Consider the following 16,754-nt stretch of genomic DNA (forward strand, 5'->3'; position numbering starts at 1 on the left):
GGGCTGGGGAACAAGCGGGTAAGAGCTGAGAGTGAAATAGTGACAGTGGGGAGGAATTCTTCCCTCGTGAATTGATCTACAGAGTGGGGGCTGCAGTCCCCATTGGAATCCCCTGCCAAGTCCAGGTGAGCTGCTGTCATTTCTTCACTGCGCCTTGCCCATCATGAATAACCATCACCAGCAGAAGTGTTGCAGCTGCTCGGTGCGTCCAGAACAGGATTTCGTATGGGACTTACTGAGTGTCCTGACTATGCCAGCTGCCCACTGTCCTGTCCCAGTTGGCCATTCTCATAAGACTTCAGATGCAATAGCAGTGCTTGGGGACAGGCCATCATGAGGTGAAGTAAGTACAGTTTCTAAAATCCAGCCATGTGAGTCAGGCCTGTGTTTGAATTCCAGCTCTGCCCACTTACAAGCTATGTGACCATGGGCATCTGGCTTGGCTTTTATAAATAGAAATGAGGGTGTTCCCTCTGTGGCTCAGCGGGTTACAAACCCGACTAGTATCCTTGGGCATGCAGGTTCGATCCTTGGCCTCACTCAGTGGGTTAAGGATCTGGCATTGCTGCGGCTGTGGTGTAGGCTGGCAGCTGCAGCTCCAATTTCACCCCTAGCCTCGGATGCAGTCCGCATCAGCTGCCTCAGCAGCCCCCACATCTCCACGGCTGAACACAGTAAATGAGCCTTTGTCTCACAAAGTCCGCTGAGGCTCTGGTAGTCCTTACGTTCCAGAGCTTCACCACTGGAGCCCACCTGGGGTCGGGGTGGGGGAGATGGAGGAGACACATCATCCCTGAACTAACTCACCTCCAAATGGACAGACGTCTCTTTTGCTCACAGACGGTGGTCCAGAGCTAGTCCCGAGGGAGGCTGGGAACTGAGTGTGAGCACCTGGGTATTTGATGGGGACTGGCTGCCATCCCAGCGCTTTGTTAACGAGCACTTCATTACAAAGGGCGCTTCAAGGATCTGGCGAGCAACCTCCTAGGACCCAGTGCCCGGGAAGGTTAGTCCAGCTCCCCTTTAATGCCAGACAGCAACCTGTCCTCCTCAGTGGACAGCGTGACCCAGGCCTGAGCTCCAGTCCTTTCAAGAACTGCAGGCAGTCGGTTCTCTTGCTCCATCCACACAAAAAGGCGCGTGGAGTCATGGTTTCTGTGTCTCTGCCCCAAAGTGTTTATCTGCCAGCTGGAAGTCAGGGAACTAAGAGGCGATGAGAGTGCAACATGCTCGAGGCTGTTGTGGGGTTACAGGAGCACATTTGAGTGGCATTGAACCAACTGGGGACATTGAAGAAACTTGCCAGCAGAAGAGACTTAGAAGCCTGTGCAGGAGAAAGTCAGCCAGACAAGAATGCAGGAGGAAACGGCATTTGCAAAGGCCCTGAGGCCGAGAACTGAGTGGGCCCTGGAACTGCCCCCAAATGCAATCTGCATTTTGTACAATGTATCGGGGGAGGGGTGTTGGGGGAAGAAGGATGTAGTTTTTATTTTATTCAACTCACCTTTCTGATTTTTATTTTATTTATTTATTTTATTTTTTTGTCTTTTTAGGGCGGTACCTGCGGCACATGGAGGTTCCCAGCCTAGGGATCAAATGGAGCTGAAGCTGCCGGCCTACACCACAGCCACAGCCGCACCGGATCCACAACCCAGTAAGTGAGGGCAGGGATCAAACCTGCATCCTCATGGACACTAGTCATATTTGTTTCTGCTGAGCCATGATGGGAAATCCTATTTTTATTTTTTTATTTTCGGCTGCCCCCACACATATGGAAGTTCCCAGGCTAGGGATCAAATCCAACCTACATGCCACAGCTGCAGCAATGCTGGATCCTTAACCCATTGTGCAGGGCTGGGGATCGAACCAGCACATCCACAGAGACAAGCCAGCTCATTAACCCACTGTACCGCTGTGGAAAGTCTTTATGATTTAACTCTTTTTTTAAATTTTTCTTTTATTAAAGTACTGTTGATTTATAATGTTGTGTCAATTTCTGCTGTATAGCAAAGTGACCCAATCATGCATATATATACCTTCTTTTTTTCATATTATCCACCATCATGTTCTACCACAAGAGATTAGATATAGTTCCCTGGGCTATAGAGTAGGACCTCATTGCTTATCCATTCTAAATGTATAGTTTGCATCTACTAACCCCAAACCCCCAGTCCATCCCACTCCCTCCCCCTCCCCCTTGGCAACCACAATGATCTAACCCTTATGTTTGAAAAAATCTAATAAAGACATTAAAAGCTGACATGCAGGAAAAGATAACAAAGGCAGTGCACCAAAATAATAATAATGTTTATTTGAGAGGGTAGGGGAGTTCCCATTGTGGCTCAGTGGTTTATGAACCTGACTCGTATCTATGAGGATTCGGGTTCGATTCCTGGACCTCGCTCCGTGGGCTGAGGATCTGGCGTTGCCATGAGCTGTGGTGTAGGTCGCAGATGTGGCTTGGATCTGAGGTGCTATGGCTCTGGCGTAGGCCAGCAGCTGCAGCTCCAATGTGAACCCTGGCCTGGGAACTTCTTCTTTTCTTTCTTTCTTTTTTTTTTTTTTTTTTTTTTTTTGTCTTTTTAGGACCACACCTGCAGCATATGGAAGTTCCCAGGCTAGGGGTCTAATCAGAGCTTCAGCTGCCAGCCTACACCACAGACACAGCAACTCAGGATCAAAGCCAAGTCGTGACTTACACCACAGCTCAAGGCAACGATGGATCCTTAACCCGCTGAGCAAGGCCAGGGATGGAACCCACAACTTTATGGTTCCTAGTTGGATTATTTTCTGCTGCGCCACAGTGGGAACTCCTAGCCTGGGAACTTCCATATGCCATAGGTGTAGCCCTAAAAAGCAAAAAAAAAAAAAAAAAAAAAAAAAGATGGGTGGATTTCCTCCTTTTCCCCCACTTTTCTAGATGGCATGCAATGTTATTAACTTGTCGTCAGTAGCACAGTTGTGGGACTAGGTCTCCACGCCTTCACCACCTCTTACTTGCTCAGTTCTCAATCTAGCTAGTTAATTTTAACTTTCCTGTAATTAATCCATCCTTTATATTCTGTATTTCTTCCACCCTGTTTTGGTATGTAATTTCAAATCTTATGTAGCAAGATATCTTTCCCTCTTTCCTAACTTTATACTAGTCATTTTGTTTAACTCTAACTTATCCTTGACCCTAATTCCAAATGTTACTAGAAGGCGAGGACTCTTCTCACTTGTTCCCTGAAATCCCTGCCTCTTTACAAACAAGGCCATGTGCTTGTTTTCCGATGGTCGCCCTGAGTTGCATTTTTTCCATAAGGGAACAAAAGGTACTAAGGTAGATTCCAGGTTCTCAATTTGAGAATGATGATGCTGCCAGTGCTCTAAAGACTTTTGCACTCCGGGGCCAATTTTAAGGCACCCTGGAGAATGCGTGATAAGCATTTCCCTCTGGGGGGTCAGCTCTCCCAGGTGTCATGGCGGACAGAGGCCTCAAGGGGGCAGTGTCTGCTCAGAGATGTGCATAACCTCCAGGGAAGCTGCCCCTGGGAGGGCTTTGCTGGGTAGGTCCCGTCCTGGCCAAGCCACTTGGCCACCATAGAGATCCTGAGAATGCCCCACATAGAAGGGGGGTTTCTCTCTGGCAGCACCCCTCCCAGAGTCTGAAGTGACCCCCACCACCACCCAAGGCAGTAAGGAGCCCCCTGGTTGTGAGATGGGATGGTAACACGTGCTCAGAGTGAGCCTGGGCGGGGAAAGCAGGCTGCAAGGGCAACTGCCACTGAGCAAGAATGTCGTTTGAAGGAGTTCCCTTCGTGGTGCAGCGGAAACGAATCCTACTAGGAATCCTCCTATGAGAATGTGGGTTTGATCCCTGGCCTCGCTCAGTGGGTTGGGGATCCAACGTTGCCGTGAACTTATGGTGTAGGTTGCAGGTGCGGCTGGGATCCCATAGTTGCTGTGGCTGTGGTGTAGGCCCACAGCTGTAGCTCCGAATCAACCCCTAGCCTGGGAAAAACTTCCATATGCTGGAGGTGTGGTCCCAAAAAGAAAAAAAAAAAAGAATATTGTTTGGAGTTCCCGTCGTGGTACAGTGGTTAACGAATCCGACTAGGAACCATGAGGTTGCGGGTTCGGTCCCTGCCCTTGCTCAGTGGGTTAACGATCCGGCGTTGCCGTGAGCTGTGGTGTAGGTTGCAGACGCGGCTCGGATCCTGCGTTGCTGTGGCTCTGGTGTAGGCTGGTGGCCACAGCTCCGATTCAACCCCTAGCCTGGGAACCTCCATATGCCGCGGGAGCGGCCCAAGAAATAGCAACAACAACAACAACAACAACAAAAAAAAAAAGACAAAAAGACAAAAAAAAAAAAAAAAAAAAAAAGAATATTGTTTGATCACATGTGCAACAAACCTTACTCCAAAACATTTATCATCTGGCGCATACTGGAGTTCAAAACACTAACAAAATACAGCCTGTATTCTCATCCGTGAAAGAGGCTGAAAAGAGGTCGGGCAGCCTGACCTCACCGAAGCCGTGTCACCAAATAGCACCACATTTTAGCTTGCTCAGAAGAGGACACATCTGGGGGAGGGGAGGAAGGCCAGGCCCGCATCCCATGGGCCCCCAACTCTGATGTCTGGAGGCGCTGTGATGAAAGCTCAGATGGTCAGGGAACCAGGTGAAAGGTTGACCATCACCACCCAAACCAGTCATAAGCCCAAGGCTGCCCCAGAGAAGGCTTGAGGGCTTGATTTGTGAAATCCTGTGTGTCCTCATGGAGCCCTCGTCTCCCTGGCCCCTCCCACCTGGAGTGTGTGTAAGTGGAGTATCCTCCTTCCCAAACGAAGGCTGAGGATGGGGCGGTGGAGTGACTCGCTCAAGGTCACAGTTCCCACAAGCAGGTGACTCCAGGTGAGCTGTCCTGCCTTCCCAGCCATGGCTCGGTCTCTCTCAAGTCTCTCACCCAAGGTCATGCCTTAATAAAAAGGAGTCCAAACTTGAACCCAGAACTCTCTGAACCTTTAAACCCAAGGTCTTAGCCACAAATCTCTGCTGTGCTTCTTAGAAGTTGTACCTGCCCAAGGCCCTAGTTGTACCTAGAGGCCAGGCTAGTGGCCAGACACCAATAGCCTTGACCTTAAGTTTGGCCTTGGCCCCTCTCTCCTAGTCCCTCTGAGCAGGAAGCTTTGCTCCCTTCCCAGGTCTGAACAGGAGCAGGTCCTTCTCCTGGCCTGGAGCTCCCTCAACCCCTTGTGTTTGTCCCAGAATCCAGGAGATCAGCAGTCAACCCTGGGAGCACAGGCTCTGCGCCAGGCTCCAAGCGCAGTGCTCAGCATGACTGCAAGTGCTCCTGATGCAGCCCTGAGAGGTACATGGTAGCCCCGTTTCCCAGGTGAGGCAAATGAAGCTCAGGGAGGTTGAGTCACTTTCCCCAGGAAGCAAAGGAGCAGACTCAGAAGGGGAAGTTTTTACAATCAGATCTTTCATCATCAGAAAAAGATCTGTGACTCTAACCCCTCCCTCGGGATTCTGATTGGAACAGGCCTGTGTGTTTTTGGTTTTTTTGTTTGTTTGTTTGTTTGTTTGTTTTGTTTGTTTGGTTGGTTTTTTTGCCTTTTAGGGCCACACCCATGGCATATAGAAGTTCCCAGGGGCTAGCAGCTCTGATTTGACTCTTAGCCTGGGAACTTCTATATGCCATGGGTGTGGCCCTAAAAAGCAAAAAAAAAAAAAAAAAAAAAAAAAAACTAACATGGGATTTTATCTGACTTCTCCCCAGAGCCCTCTCACAGGCCCTGGCATTCATTAGCCCTACTCCTGGGCTGGAGCTGACCTGTGGCTCCACCCTCCGCCTTGGCACCAGCTACCTGCCCAGCTGGTTTACCAGGCAGGAGCGTAGCCTGTTTGGCCTTCTTGGGTCTCCTCTTGCTTCTGATTTATTGGGGGCTCAGGAAGTACCTGTAGGGGTTGGGGGTGGGGACCACAGAACAGTGCTGGGCAGGGAGTCACTTTGACTGCAGGCTGCTTTGCAGGCCACAAGGGGGCTAGGGGCCCCAGGACAGCCCACCACCCCACCCATCACACCCAGCCACCCACGTGATGGTTATTTCTCTTAGGCAACTTCCCCAGCCCCGGTAGCAGCCTGATCTGCATCTCATGTAGACAGGAACTTCTTTGGAGTGACTAATGTGGGGCCCACCTCCAGATAAGTCCCACCCCGCCTGATAAAGGGCTCAAAGGAGGCGGTTAGTCAGGGTCTGACTGGACACTGCAGAGAAAATCAGATGATGAGATGGTTGTGGGTATGGGTTTTTGTTTTTTTTAATTTTTTTTTTTTTTTTTTTTTTTTTGTCTTTTTGCTATTTCTTGGGCCGCTCCCGCTGCATATGGAGGTTCCCAGGCTAGGGGTCCAATCGGAGCTGTAGCCACCGGCCTACACCAGAGCCACAGCAACGCGGGATCCGAGCCGCGTCTGCAACCTACACCACAGCTCACGGCAACGCCGGATCGTTAGCCCACTGAGCAAGGGCAGGGATTGAACCCGCAACCTCATGGTTCCTAGTCGGATTCGTTAACCACTGCGCCACGACGGGAACTCCTGTTTCTTTTAATTCTGTAGCCAAACAGCTGAAGCTCAGCCAGCCATGCCATGTGGAGACAGGTGCAGGAGGCTGGCCCTCCGCAGGCCTCGGTTTCTTCATCTGCAAAGTAGGGAAGCTACGAGTTCCCTGGTGGCTCAGGGGGTTGAGGATCCAGCATTGTCAATGCAGTGGTTTGGGCACGGCCAAAGGAAAAAAATAAACAAAGCAGGTAAAATCATCTCTGCTGAGACCCCTTCACAAAGGATCACAGATATAAAAGCTGGTTTCCTGGCTATAATGAAGTAGACAAACGCCAGCTCATTGATATGATGTTACACAGGTGTGTTTTAAGCATATTCCTGGGCCCCAGGGAATGCAAGGTCCTTATAGCTTAAAGTGGGGCTTTGATGAGCTAATGTTCTTGGTGCAGTTGGGTCTGGGGAGGGGTGCAGAGGGGAGGGCTGGATGGAGTAAGAAAGGGACATGGAGAGGAGTGGGCTGGGAAAGGCACGAAGAGAAAACTCTTACCTCGAAAGCTGGGGTTATCTGGGCATTGAAGTTCATTCATTCAATGAGTTGTTTTTGGTTTTGTTTGTTTGGTTTTTGTCTTTTTAAGGCCGAACCTGCAGCCTATGGAAGTTCCCAGGCTAGGGGTCAAATCAGAGCTGAAGCCACCAGCCTACACCACAGCCACAGCAACGCCAGATCTGAGCCGTGTCTGCGACCTGCACCACAGCTCACGGCAACACCGGATCCTTCACCCACTGAGCGAGGCCAGGGATCGAACCTGCGTCTTCATGGATACTAATCAGATTCATTTCTGCTGAGCTACAATGGGAACTCCTCAGCAAGTATTTTTTTCAGACACTGCTCTAAACTCTGGGGATACGATAGTATAGAAAATAGACAAATATCCCATCTAAGGTGGAGGAGACAGGCAATAAAACTAATAAAAAATAAGTCACAGAGTTCTCGTTGTGGTGCAGCAGGTTCGATCCCCAGCCCAGTGCAGTGGGTTAAGGATCTTGCATTGCCACAGGTGGGGCGTAGTTTGCTGCTGTGACTTGGATTCAATCCCTAGTCCGGGAACTTCCATATGCTGTGGGTGCTGCCAATAAATAATTAAAAAATAAATCATTTCTGGCGTTCTCTGCTGGCCTAGTGGTTAAGGACCCAGCATTGTCACTGCTGTGGAGCACATTCCCTGGCCCAGGAAGTTCGGCATGCTGCAGGTACGGCCAAAAACAAACAAACAAACAACAACAAAAAATAAGTCATTCTTCATACAGTGATACATGCTGGGAAAAGGGATGAGACCTGAAGCCTATAAAATTTGGGCCTCCCTTCCCACCAAATATGTACTGACTAAATTCAAATTTAGGTCCAATTGACAGTTTTTGGGGTTTTGGGGTTTTGTTTGTTTTTGTTTTTTTGCCTTTTTTAGGGCTGCACCCTTGGCACATGGAGGTTCCCAGGCTAGAGGTCCAATCGGAGCTCTAGCCGCCGGCCTATGCCACAGGCACAGCAACACCAGATCTGAGCCACATCTGCATCTACACCACAGCTCATGGCAACACCAGATCCTTAACCCGCTGAGCAAGGCCAGGGATCGAACCCGCAGCCTCATGGTTCCTAGTTGGATTTGTTTCCGCTGCGCCACGATGGGAACTCCCTTGGCAACAGTTTTAAACAGGGTGGGAAGGTGTCAGAGGAGCAGAAACCCATGGGAGGAAGGGACCCTGTGGATACCTTGGGGGCAGCAGAATGAGAGGCAGGAGGGTTTGAGGAATAGCTGAGGAGCCAGTGTGGACCCAACAGCGCCACCAAGCAGGAGGGTAGAGCACATGGGAAAAGAAAGGGAAACTCACTGTGCCACCAGTGAACTCCTACTCTTTCATTTTTGTAGCTGTTTTTGGTTTGTCTCAATTTATTTTACTGAAGCATAGTTGTGTTGGCATCTATTCTTGCAGAGAAGAGAAGGGTTTTGACTAGAAAATTTACAAGATCTGGCTAGTAATTTTACAAAATCCCTCTGTCCACGGGGTGGAGGGGATGGTGCAAGGCTGGTGGGTAGTAAGAAGTGGTCAGATTCTAGAAACTACAGGATTTGGAGGGCAGAGCCAGCAGGGTTTGCTGATGGGCTACAGATGGGGTGTGGGAGTTCCTGTCATGGCTCAGCGGAAATGAATCCGACTAGGAACCATGAGGCTGCGGGTTCGATCCCTGGCCTTGCTCAGTGGGTTAAGGATCCGGCATTGCCGTGAGCTGTGGTGTAGGTCAAAGACGTGGCTCGGATCCCACGTTGCTGTGTCTGTGGCGTAGGCCAGCAGCCACAGCTACGATTAGACCCGTAGCCTGGGAACCTCCATATGCCACAGGTGTGACCCTAAAAAGACAAAAGACAAAAAAAAAAATGGGGTGTGAGCAAAGGGAGCCCTGCTGGCCGGAGCGGGATGGATGGGAGGGTGGAGTTGTGATTTACTGGTGTGAGGCAGTTCGGGGAAGAGCAAGGTGCAGAGGAAGATAAGGAGTCAGGCTGGGGATCCGTCAGGTTGGAGACGCCAGCTCTGCATGGTGAGTGGAGACGTCAGAGCAGAGATGTTGGGAACTGTGGTCCCCTGGACGGGTCCCGAGAGGGAGAGTACGCACGTGGGGCCAGCAGTGCGACAGGTCGATGGCATTCGAGCCGTACGATTTCCAGCGGACATCGCCAAGGAGCAGGTGTGGACCTAGGAAATATCTGGCTGGAGCTTGGAGCCACCAAGGAAGGAGACCTGGGCAGAGGGGCTCCTGCAAAGAGGCTGAGATCCCCTCCGCCAGGGACGGCGGAGGAGACCGGTTCCAGGAAGAGGGGCGACCGGCTCTGTCAGATGCTGCTGAGAAGCAGCCACTGGTTTTAAAGTTCCCCTGGTGGCTCAGCCATCACAAACCCGACTAGTATCCATGAGGATGAGGCTTCGGTCCCCGGCCTCGCTCAGTGGGTTCAGGATCTGGTATTGCCGTGAGCTGTGGTGTAGGTCACAGAGGTGACTCGGATCCAGTGTTGGGTGGCCGAGGTGTAGCTCCGATTCGACCCCTAGCCTGGGAGCTTCCCTATGCCATGGGTACAGCCCTAAAAAGACAAAAAAATAAAAATAAAAAAAATAAAGAGGAGGAGGGCATCGCTGACCTTGGCAAGGGTGGTTTCTGGAAAGCAGTGGAGAGTGAACATCTGCCTAGAGTGAGTTCCAGGGAGTCCTGGTGGGAATTGGGAGCTGCACCTAGAGACAGTCTTTCCGGGAGTTCTGCTCTTCAAAGAGGTAGAGAGATACAGTAACTGGAGAGAGAGACGTGAGGCCACGAAGGAGCTTATATGTATTTTTCTGTTGGGGGCTTTTGGAGGGGTAAAAATACACATACAATTTACCATTTGAGGAGTTCCCTGGCGGCGTGGCAGGTTAGGGATCTGGCGTTATCACTGCTGTGGGGTAGGTTCAATCCCTGGCCCTGGAGTTTCTGAGCGCTTTGGGAGCAACCAGAAACTTTTTTCATTTTTATGTATTTATTTATGTTGCCGTGTTAACCATGGCTAAGCATACAATTTGGAGTTCCCTGTGGCACCGTGGGTGAAATTTCTGGTGTTGTCCCTGCAGCAGTTCGGGTCACTGCTGTGTCTTGGGTTTGATCCCTGGCCCAGGGATTTCCACAGGCTGTGGGCGCAGCCAAAAAAAAAAAAAAAATAGGGTACAATTGAGTAGCATTAAGTACATTCACCCTGTTGTGCAACAATCACCACCATCCACCAACCTCTTGTTCTTTCGATCTTGCAAAACAGAAACTCTGTCTCCATACATATAAATAAACTCCCTGTCCCCAGCCCCTGGCAACCCCCATTCTATGTTCCATTCCTGTGGATTTGACAGCTCTAAGGACCTCATATAAACGGAATCATATAGTACTTGTCGTCTTGTGACCGGCTCAGCAAATAGCTTCCAGCTTCATCCGTGTGGTAGCAGGTGTCAGGAACTCTGTTCTTAAGGCTTGAATGCGCCCATTCCGCTGTCCATGGGCATTGGATGGTCGCCACCTCTTTCTACTGTGACCAATGCTGCTGTGAACACAGGTGCACCAATATCTGAGTCTGCTTTCAATTCTATTGGCTCTATGCCTAGAAGTGGAATTGCTGGATTATGTGGGGATTTTTTGTTTAATTTTTTGAGGGCCTGCGTGCTCTTTTCTGTTTGCTTTTAAGATGGGATGATACAGCAGCATCGTTGTGTGCTGATGGAAATTATCAAATAAAAAGGAGGAAACTGATGAAGCAAAACAGGAGAATTACCTTAGGTCAGGAGAGAAAGTGGGTTTTTGTTTTGTTTTGTTTTTTTTGGTCTTTTGTCTTTTTTAGGGCCGCACCTGTGGCATATGGAGGTTCCCAGGCTAGGAGTCAAATCTGAGCTATAGCCACCCGTCTACGCCACAGCCACAGCAATGCAAGATCCAAGCTGTTAGCCACCCACCTATGTCACAGCCACAGCAGTGCCACACCACAGCTTGCGGCAACGCCGGATCCTCAACCCACTGAGTGAGGCCAGGGATTGAACCTGCGTCCTCATGGATGCTAGTCAGATTCGTTTCCACCGAGCCACGATGGGAACTCCGAGAAGGTGGGCTCTTGCGCGGAAGTGGAGGCTTCGCTGTGGGTAGTGGTCGCAATTTACACTTAATTACAGATTTTATGGACCTGGATGCAGAGAGATGGGGATGCATTAAGGGGAGATTATGGAGTTTCTGTTGTGGCTCAGCGGGTTAAAAACCTGATGTTGTCTCTGTGAGGATGAGGCTTTGATCCCTGGCCTCACTCAGTGGGTTGAGGATCCGGCATTGCCGTGAGCTGTGGTGTAGGTCTCGGATGCGGCTTGGAACTGATGTTGCTGTGGCTGTGGTGTAGGCCGGCAGCTGCAGCTCTGATTGACTCCTGGCCTGGGAACGTCCTTATGCTGAAGGTGCAGCCCTAAAGAGAAAAAGATAAAATGGGAGACTAGAGATTGATCCTTAAACAGAAAGCACTGTGCTTGGTTTTGTTTTGGTTTTTTGGTCTTTTTGTCTTTTTAGGGCCACATTCAAGGCATATGGAGGTTCCCAGGCTAGGGGTCTAATCGGAGCTGTAGCTGCCAGCCTACGCCAGAGCCACAGCAACGCAAGATCCGAGCCGCGTCTGCGACCTACACCACAGCTCACGGCAACGCCGGATCCTTAACCCACTGAGCAAGGGCAGGGATCGAACCCGAAAGCTCATGGTTCCTAGTTGGATTCGTTAACCACTGCTCCACGATGGGAACTCCCATGCTGGATTCTTAACCCACTGAGCGAGGCCAGGGATCGAACCTGCATCCTCATTTGTTAACCACTGAGCCACCACGGGAACTCCAGGTGCTTGTATTTGTTTGCTACTATCACATACACAGCAGAAGTGGGTTTACCGTGGAGGCAATGACATTTAACTTTCATTCCTTTTCTTTGAGAGCCCCCAAACTGGGTAAGTTTCAGGCCCTATGAAACCGGGGTCCACCCTAGGACTGGGTCCACAACGGTTTCTCCTCAGTGGGGCCCCACAGCCTCACAGATGCTCTGCCCCCATATCCATCCTTGGCCTTCTCCCCTTTGCCCACCGGGGGCTTAGCGTCTGAGTTGCTCAGTCTAGAAAGCTCTGCCCTGAGGTATCTGCAGGAGCTACTCCTTTAGCATCCAGGTCCCAGCTTATATGTCACCACCTCAGAAAGGACCTCCTGGACACCTGGTCTAATGTGTCCAGCTCCTCGGAGTTCCCGTCACGGTGCATTGGAAACGAATCCCACTAGGAACCATGCAGGTTCCATCCCTGGCCTTGCTCAGAGGGTTGGGGATCCGGCATTGCCATGAGCTGTGGTGTGGGTCACAAATGCAGCTTGGATCCTTCTTTGATGTGGTTGTGGCTGTGGTGTAGGCCGGCCACTGTAGCTCTGATTCAACCCCTAACCTGGGAACCTCTATATGCCGCAGGTGCAGCCCTAAAAAAAATAAATAAAAATAAAGTGTCCAGCTCCTCATCTCTGCCTCCCTCACTCATCCTGCTTAATTTCCTATCAAAGGATCATCTCGCCCGTTATTTTCTTGCATGCTCGTCCTTCCATGGACACTCAGTGGGACCCAGGACCTGTCTTTCACACCAGGTCTCCCACGCGGAGCAGTGGCCGGCCCATGAAGGGACGCAGTTCATGCCTGGGGGAGGGCTGAATGGGGGAGTGACCAAGGGGGCGTCCCATCAACTCCCACTTTACAGGGAGGGGGACTGGTCTCACAGAGGTCAAATCACCCAGTCAGGAGGCAGGGTGAGTCGAGGGTGAACACCTGGGCCTTTCTGCCACAAAGCCTGGGGCTGCACACTGGTGCCCCTGTCACCCCCGCAGGTAACTGGCTGGCAAGGAAGCCAGTGGGTTTGTCAGTGTCCTTGAGAGCCTGCTCTGTGCAGAGCAAGGGCTATTTTGCACATTCTTTGTCTTCAAAAAGTCTTTTTTTTTTTTGGTGGTGGTGGTACCCATGGCATGTGGAAGTTCCCGGGCCAGAGACTAAACCCAAACAACCCCAGGGACAAGGCTGAAGGCTTAACCACTAGGCCACCAGGGAACTCCCAAAAAAACTTTTTTTTTTGTCTTTTTGCCTTTTCTAGGGCTGCTCCCGTGGCATATGGAGGTTCCCAGGCTAGGGGTCCAATTGGAGCTGTAGCTGCCAGTCTATGCCAGAGCCACAGCAATGAGAGATCCAAGCCACGTCTGCAACCTACACCACAGCTCACAGCAACACCGGATCCTTAACCCACTGAGCAAGGCCAGGGATCGAACCCACAACCTCATGGTTCCTAGTCGGATTCATTAACCCCTGAGCCACAACGGGAACTCCAAAAAAATCTATTTCTTGAACTAAGAAACTGAAGAGTTAAATTTTAAAGCTCAGTTTCCAAATCCCCTATTGCTGACGCATTTGGTACAATTTACCGGTCATTGTCAAGTACTCTCCTTGTCAGGGTTAGAAACGTCCACTGAGAACCAGGGGCCTGGCGTGGTTTTCCTGACAGACGGAGGCTGCTCATTGACTGAATATTGTGGCCATGGCTCAGGGTTCCCTCTGCCCCTTGAAATCCCACAATCATGACAGACCACCCTGAGTCCCCTTTGATAATGTCTTTGCCTCTAAGGACTCCGAATGGGGTGAGGTCCAGATCTTCCGTCCAGGGTCCAGGCCCCAGAGGGGTTTCTGAGTCAGAGGCGATTGCGATACACAGGGTCCAAGGCCCCAGTTTCTGAGACTGTGGGACACTCGCCTCAGGCGTAGAGGCCTCCAGCTGATTCTCATTGATAGGCCGTCGGATTCCCAGGCTAGGGGTCAAATCCGAGCTGCAGGTGCCAGTTTATACCATGACCACAGCAACGCCAGATCCAAGCCTCATCTGTAATCTGCGTCTCAGCTTCTGGTAACGCTGGATCCTTGACCCACTGAGCGAGGCCAGGGATCCAACCTGCACCTCACAGATGTCTGGTTCTTAACCCCCTGAGCCACAACGGGATCTCATCCACCTGGGACGTTACTGCTCCCTGATAAGGCGGAAAACTTTTGAACCAAACTGGCTGTTCCCTTGACCTCAAAGGCTTCTTCCTCCAGGGAATTTTCAGGCTCAGTGACTTGCCACCCTCAGCTCTGTCTTTAAATGCCTCCTGGAGTTCCTGTTGTGGCTCAGTGAGTTAAGAACCCGACTAGTATCCCCGAGGATGAGGGTTCAATCCCTGGCCCCGCTCAGTGGGTTAAGGATCAGTGTTGCCGTGAGCTGTGGTGTAGATCATAGACTCAGCTCAGAGCCAGTGTTGCCATGGCTGTGGCGTAGGCTGGCAGCTGTAGCTCTGATTTGACCCATGGCCCAGGAACTTTCATATGCTGTGAGTGCGGCTCTAAAAAGCAAAAAAAAAAACAAAAACCAAAAACCGAAAACCAAACCAAAACAAAAATACATGCCTCTTTCTCAGGCAACCTTAGTTAACATGGCCAACCTCCCTTTCCCCACTTGGTATTTGGGCTCATTGACTAACGTATCCCTGCTGCCTGCAGCAAGATCTAGCAAATAGTAGACACTAAATGAATATTTGCTGAGTAAATATTGAATAAACCGCCGGGAACCTAGGCCTTTGGGGAAGCTGCCCCGTCCCTGCAGCACAATTTGCACAACAGAAGGAAACAGCTTACTGGCTGGGTGTTACTCAACCTATCCAGATTTGGGATGTTTAGTCTGGGCCGTTGCAAGGATTCAGTGTGACAGTGCAGGAGCAATGCTTGTTACAGTGACTGTCACATCTTAACCATTCCACCATGATGTTAACTGTCCCCATGTGTACACTAAGAATGTCAAAGAGCTTTTTTTTTTTTTTTTTTTTTTTGGTCTTTTTAGAGCCACACCTGCGGCATATGGAAGTTCCCAGGCTAGGGGTCAAATCAGAGCTATAGCTGCCGGCCGACCCCACAGCCACAGCCACAGCCACAGCCACTCAGGATCTGAGCCATGACTTCAGCCTACACCACAGCTCATGGCAACATTCGATCCTTCACCCACTGAGCGAGGCCAGGGATTGAACCCTCAGCCTCAGGGATACTAGTCAGGTTTGTTACTGCTGAGTCACAATGGGAACTACGGGAATGTGAGATTCTTAACCACAGCAACGCAGGATCTGAGCCCCTAAGGAACTCCAAGGAGGGCCACTTTTTAAAACCCTGGTATCTCATACATTGGGGGCTCGCTAAAAGGCAGATTTCTGAGCTGCGCTTGAGACCTACTGAGTCAGAATCCAAGAGCTGGGGCTAGAAGCCAAATTCTCAAAGATCTCTCCAGGTGTACGTTTTCTTCCCCAATAGACTGTCTTTTTAGAAGTTCGAAGAAAAATTGAGACAATAGTAGAGAATTCCCACATAGCACCAGGTTTCTCATATTATATTAACATCTTAGATTCGTGTGATACATTTGTTACAATTAATGAACGAAGGAGTTCTCGTCGTGGGAAACTAGAAATGGCAAAAAGATTAAAAAAAATTTAATGAACGAATACTGATCCTTTTTAAAATTAAAAACGGCAAAAAGATAAAAAAAATTAATGAACGAATACTGATCCTTTTTAAAATTAAATTATACTAATGCTTTCTTAAGCAGTGTCCAGAGATTATTTCCATTTCCTTTGTTTTTTCACCTAGGGTCCCTTCTTTCTGTTCCAGAATCCCATATTACGTTTAGCTGCCATATCTCTTTTTTGGCCAAGGCCTGCAGCAGCTTGATGTGGAAATCTCAGGACCCAGACCAGGGAGTGAACCCAGGCTGCAGCGGTGAAAGCACCAAGCCCTAACCACTAGACTATCAGGGAACTCCCAGCTGTCCTGTCCTTTTAAGGCTCCTCTTGGCTGTGGCAGTTTCTCGGACTCCACCGCTTTTAAGGACCTTGACAGTTTTGACAACTGGTCACGTGTTTCGTCGGAGGCCCTAGGATCAGCATCTATTTGATGTTCTCATGATTCGACTGGGCTTATCGGGTATTGGGAGGAAGACCAGAGGTGAAAGGTCATTTGCATCTTATCCTATCAAGAGTACATACTTGTGCGAGTTCCCTGGTGGGTTAGTGGGTTAAGGTCCTGGAGTTGTCACTGCAATGGCTCTGGTGGCTGCAGTGGCAAGGGTTTGGTCCCTGGCCTGGGAACGTTTGCATGTCACGGATGCAGCCAAAAAAAGAGCGTACGTACTTAAAACATGACCTATCACTGTTGATGCTGATCTTTTTTTTTTTTTTTTGTCTTTTTTGCCTTTTCTAGGGCCGCTCCCATGGTATATGGAGGTTCCCAGGCTAGGGGTCAAATCAGAGCTGTGGCCACCGGCCTACGCCAGAGACACAGCAATGCGGGATCTGAGCTGCATCTGCAACCTATACCACCGCTCAAGGCAACGCTGGATCCTTAACCCATGAGCAAGGCCAGGGATCAAACCTGCAACCTCATGGCTCCTAGTCGGATTCATTAACCACTGAGCCACAACCAGAACTCCTATTGATGCTAATCTTGATCACTTGGCTGAGGCAGTGTTGACACAGCTTCTAACTGAATTTTTTTTTTTTTTTTTTTGTCTTTTTGTCTTTCTAGGGCCGCACT

General features: G+C 50.1%; 1 protein-coding gene across 1 annotated transcript in view; it reads left to right on the forward strand.

Annotated features, from left to right (window-relative positions):
- Positions 1-16,754, forward strand: part of STXBP1 (syntaxin binding protein 1) — a 775,650-nt gene that overhangs the window by 609,464 nt on the left and 149,432 nt on the right. The window lies entirely within an intron of this gene.

This window comes from Sus scrofa, chromosome 1 (assembly GCF_054392235.1).
Source record: "Sus scrofa isolate SSC_HxYL_T2T_F1_AM1 chromosome 1, Sscrofa_HxYL_maternal_Yorkshire_Landrace_v2.0, whole genome shotgun sequence".
Classification (NCBI taxonomy): Eukaryota; Metazoa; Chordata; class Mammalia; order Artiodactyla; family Suidae; genus Sus; species Sus scrofa.